The sequence below is a fragment of the Ceratotherium simum genome, chromosome 10 (genome assembly GCF_057802395.1).
Source record: "Ceratotherium simum simum isolate JZ-2026a chromosome 10, ASM5780239v1, whole genome shotgun sequence".
Lineage (NCBI taxonomy): Eukaryota > Metazoa > Chordata > Mammalia > Perissodactyla > Rhinocerotidae > Ceratotherium > Ceratotherium simum.
The window spans coordinates 51,172,701-51,178,700 of NC_141909.1; positions in this window are offsets into that span (position 1 = coordinate 51,172,701).

The following is a 6,000-nucleotide window of genomic DNA, read 5'->3' on the forward strand; positions in this document are numbered from 1 at the left end:
AGAAAGTAGTGGAAAGCAGTGGAGAGTGGATCTGGGATGGAAAATAAGAATATCTAACACAGTTCTCTCATTTTGCCCCTCAGGATACACTTTTCTTCGTCTGTCTATCAGTTATCGTATTATAACTGGTTGGTATCAATGTATCACAGTTCTGCCCGAAACCTAAATTGAAACTAGCCACCATCAGCGTACTCTTTTATATGATAGAAACGGAGGAAAACAGGCAGGGTGAGGGGAAATACAAATAATTAATAGAAAACATGGATTATCCTTTTAGCAAGAAAATGTTGGTGCTCTCTTATCCTTGTTTTTATTTATTTGTCTTCAAATTTGCAAGATCAGATAATACCAGGATCATGATCTCATGGTAATATCATGACAATACCAGGATCTCATTAGCACATAGTAGCCCATGGTTAAGTATTCAGTCTCTATCAGGCCCAATGGTAGCATGGAGCTGCTTTTCAAACATGGGATCATTGTCTCCTGAAGAGGACATGGCCTTATTCCAAAGCCCTAGGGGTCTGCACTGTGATTACCATACCGAGGCTTGTCAGAGACTCCCGTAATATTCGTATCTCCCAGAAACTTCCAGTACCATAAAACTCAAGTAGCAGGCCAGGTTGCCTGCAGCTTGGATTTGCTGTAGCAAGACCTTACACAGATACTTCCTATACTCTTTCAAAAAACAATACAGTAAGTGTATTCTCTTGGCAACTGCAATAGCTTCTATATTCAAGGAAATACATTATTTTGAACAGAAAGAGATATCAGATCATTTTAAGGTTTTCTTGAACAAACCCAAAAGAGGGCTTTTTTCTTTGCTTCCACCCCTGTTTCTCTCTACCCCACTCCTGCTTCTTATTTTCCCAACTCCTTCCCACAAGAAAGCCCTCAGCTCATTTTCATGCAAAACATATGCAAACTGAGGTCACCAATGTAGTAGGTTCTGAAATGGGAGAAGTCTCCTCATTCAGGCAAGATAATTGCTTTCTTTGCCTTCCTCTCTCAAAGAGTGATGATAACTCAAATGAGGGTGAAAGCTTTACTTCTTCACGAAGTGACTTTATTTTAGTATTTCATTTTACATTGTGAAGGTCTGTACCACAGACTCTTGATGAAGTACGTTGAGAAACTCTTTGTGGAGTAACAATTTTAGCAGAGGTACAATTCACATGAAGTTTTCTGTATTAATTAGAGCAATATGATTGGCAGGCCTAGGATGATGTCTATTTTATGCACTGCAGCTTGGATAAAAATGGCTGGATGTATAATAAGGAGAAGTAGGGGTTATGCTGTGGAAATTTACTTCATCAGTTTGAATATTTATCTTATTGTAGCCCTCCTAGGAGATTTCAAGTTTAACTCAACATATGGTCTGTAAATTTAAAATTAAATTTATTTGTATAAATTTGACACAATAGGAGTTAAGCTCCAATGAAGGATATAAGCATATGGTGGATTTTCCACTAATTGAGAGACTTACACTATGAGGAGTGAGTAGAAGAGGGGTTTGGTAGCTTTAGTTTCATTTTTATGACTATATATAACTGAACAGATTACTTACAGTCCTCTTTGGTTGTTATTCTAGAGCATAGGTGAACAGATTTTTTTACTAACACACATTCAGGGAAATAAGCGTTCCACTTAAAAAAAACAATTTAGATTTGTGTATATATAAATAACTATATGCATATATGCACTCATATATTCATCTACACATGTATTTCTGCTCACCCAAAAGATATTTCTCTTCTTTCCAGTTTTATTGAGGTATAATTGAAAAGTAAAATTGTAAGATATTTAAAGTGTAAAATGTGGTGATTTGACGCACATGTACATTATGAGTTATTCCCCTTTAAAAAACAGTAAATTTCCATTTTGTGGGAATCTCTAATCTCAGGACATCTTTGGTGGGAGGCATAATTCAGCCTATCACACACTTCCCACTAACTCTTCAGCCTTCTCTAACCTACCTTCTGCTCTCATCACTCCATTAAAATCACCCTGAATAAATTCACCAAGGATCTGAATTTCTTTAGTGTAAAAAACATTTTTAGTTCTCATATTCTTCCCAGCTTTTGAATCATTTGACAACTTTTTTTCAAGAAGAAAAGTTTTCCTCTTGAAACACTTTTTCCATAGCTTCCTTGACACTCTCCTCTCATGGATTCACTGGGTTCACTTTCTCTTTACTTAATCTTAAATATGTACTAATTTTTTGTGTGTGTGTGTGAGGAAGATCAGCCCTGAGCTAACATCCATGCTAATCCTTCTCTTTTTGCTGAGGAAGACCAGCCCTGAGCTAACATCTATTGCCAATCCTCCTCCTTTTTTCCCCCGTTTTCTCCCCAAAGCCCCAGTAGATAGTTGTATGTCATAGTTGTGCATCCTTCTAGTTGCTGTATGTGGGACACGGCCTCATCATGGCTGGACAAGTGGTGCGCGCCCGGGATCCGAACCCGGGCCGCCAGTAGCGGAGCATGAGCACTCAACTGCTAAGCCACTGGGCTGGCCTCCCCCGTACTAATTTTTAAACAAAGAACACACTTTTCAGAAATGGTTCTAACTTAACAAATATGGTGAGGATATTTTCTTCTTGTCTTATCTTTCCTTCTTGGCTGTTCTCAGAGATGTAGACGTAGACTTTAAGCTAAATGGTTTATTTGTTGTAAATTAAACATTGAGTAAAATGGCTTAGGGCTACGAAATTTCCAAACAGTAAAAAAAAAAAATCTGTATTTCTGCTTGGTGAAGTGACAGAGCCAGAAATAGTTAGCTATTCTGCCATCCTTTGTCCTAGCCTCTTCACTTCTGGCTATGTCCAGGCTCCTTCCTGATTTTGCTAATACAACATCATCCAGTGTCTAATATAGCAATGTCCACCGCATAAAAGAATAGCTCTGGATGAATTTTGCCAGCTTCCTGAACAATATGGCCGCCACACAAACCTCAGGCCTCCAAAATAGCTGTTTCTGAATACTGAGACTCCAAGAGATCTGCTTTCTTCGTGCCTAGACCATTTCCCTGGGCTTTTCCTTCCAAATCAAGAATGCGTGTAGCATTCTACTAAGAAAAGTGGTGATAGTAGAGTTGTACAAAAAATTTCCTCTTTTCTCTGCTCGTTTCCCATGATTCCTCACTGGTGCCTGTGAGAGGACACATGAAGCCACTCTCATTTTCTTTGTTTGTTTGTTTTTTTAACCTATCATTTCCATTTCTAGCCTACAAATTTTGGGGTGTGAGATGAAACTTTTCTTCCATTTCTGTGGCTGAGATGGGATTTTTCTTGTTTGCTGGGAAAATTGCTTTTGTATTTCAACACAGACCTTGGAATAAGAGAGCTGGCTATCTTTGTTCAAGCTGCTGTTATTTTGGAATAACACCACACACTAGGAGTCCTTTTTTTTTTTTTTTGATATATGACTTTTGACATTTCTTTTTTCAATCTGCATGCAGAAGGAAATTAGGAGAATCTCTACAGTCAAACTATGTGACTCGAGCATCAGTTCTTAAATATGATTTACAGGACAGGTTCTCTTTTATGCATAAATATAATCCGCAATGAAACATCTCCCCTCAATTGTTTCAGAAAGTGTTTTGAGATCCACAGGGTAAGGAGGCCCTAGGACTCACACACGAACCAATTTGTAATATTTGTTTGAGAAACAAAGGGGAAACAGTAAAATACACATTTGAAAAGATATTCAAATGTACATTTTAAAAACAATGAGCAGTAACAGAAAAAAAGATAAAGTGTACATGTAAAATATACATTTATACTTGAAGAGAATGAGAGTCACATTACTTTTACAGAGATTTTTTATTTTAGAATAACTGAAATCAAATTATTTTTATGGGAGTACTGATTTCCCTCATTACTGCCTGATCTGAAGTTATAGAAAAATATGATTTGATAAGCTGGATCTTCCATTCCTATTCCTGAGGATACATTGTGGCTCTGAAGTTTATGATACAGATGTAAATAGTGGCTCTCAGAGAAAGAGAAATAGTACATCTCTGCAACAGAAAAAAATCACTTTGTGTTGGAAACTGGTATTTCCCTTCTAGGAAACTTGAATCCAACTGGCTTTGTGTGTGAAATAATGAGCCCAAGAGTCAACAGACACTTTTCTCTAATAGCAAAGGTCACAAGCCTTTGGTGGTCCACACTGGAGCTGTTTCAGCTTTCAGGGTGTTGAGCCTCATGTGAAAGGCCTCTCTGTGATGGCTGCTGTGTCTCCAGTAGTCAGAGCATAGCATATTTCAAGGGTGAGGGTGACACATTCACATGCTGAATTTGGGCAACAATCTCAAAAAATATTATTTTATGGACAATTGCAAAACGGCATTTAGCCATTTCAAGTAACATCTCAATATGGTTCCACTTCAAAGATGTTGTCAATTTAGACGTTGGTTAAATACAATTTATTTTTTCCAAAATGCCAGGAAGGCTAATTAAATTATGCATTTAAATGACCATTAAAATACTGTGATAGTTAATTTTATGCGTCAACATGAGTGAGTCAGAGGGTATGCAGATTAATCATTATTTCTGGGGGTGTCTGTGAGAGTATTACCGGATGAGATTACCCTTTGAATCAGTGAGCTCAGTAATGATAATTGCCCTCCCCAATCTGAATGGGCATCATCCAATCCATTGAGGGCCTGAATAGAACAAAGAGTGGAGGAAGGATTTACCTTCTGCCTGCCTGCTTGAGCTGGATGTCAGTCTTCTCCTGTCCTTGGATGAGACTGCTCGTTTTGTTTCTCTGGAGAACCCTGATTAATACAAATGTTTAAGAATATTATACTTTTAGTGCTAGCCAAATAATATGAATAGATGAAAAATTTAAATATCACCATAGTGCAATTCAAGGAGAACTAAATAGGATATCCTGCTTACAATTAGGTACCTGTCAAACCACTGCCTCCATCATCACCATTGCTTGGCATGTTATCTCACTTTTAACAACTTCAAATCTATTTCTTTGACTCTATGGATGCATCTCTAGTATGACTATTAAAATACAAATGTAACAACATGTGATATATCCTGTTATTAATTATCGCCCTGGGAGTAATTAGAAAAGGCAGCAACCCCAGAGCTACTTAGAGTTATGGGAGCAGAGGAATGTGATAAAAATGCTGACTGTGTAGATGGCGAACTTTGTCTCTATCACCATTTTACTGGAGAATTAACTCTAGTTGTTATAACCCTGAAGATACAGTGTCACAAAATGGTGAAGACTGTCAGTTCTAGAACCAAAATACCAAGGTTAGAATCTGGGCTAAAATCATTTCTACTTGTGTGAATTTGGCTATGTTATTTCATTCTTTCTGCCACCGTTTCCTCATTTGTAAAATGTGCGTGATGAGAGTACATACTTTAAAGGGTTATCATAAATATTAAACATATTAATAAGTAAAAAACATAACAGTGCATGATCCATTTTAAGTAAGAGGTAACTGTTAGCAATTTTAAAAAAGTAGTGAACTCTCTCTCTCTATGTATATATATATATATTTATTTATGGTAGTACTTTCTGCAAATGCATCCCCAGCGATATTATCCTGGCTAGTTTTACCTTTGTTGATATGTGAATTTGAATCTTTTATATACATTAAAAAAATCAATGAATACTTACCAAGTTGTGTATAAGTGTGTGCCGTTTTAAGATCTCACTGAGCATCTGAACTCCATAGACTATTATAAATGTGGGCATATGTTCCCATTCCTTTATGACATATTAAACATTTTAAATTTAAATTTAACAGTTTTCGATTAATTTAGCTCTTATATTTTCATGAAGCTTTCGTCTACTTAGAGTTAAAACATGTACTCTACATATGTTTAATTATTTCAAATTCCAAGAAACACATAAATTTTATAGCACTGTAAAATGTACTTTTAATAGTTTCTATTATTTAATTATATTGTTCTATATAATTGAGAAGAAATAAAGCCACAAAAATAAAATAATTTTCCATTACTTCCCA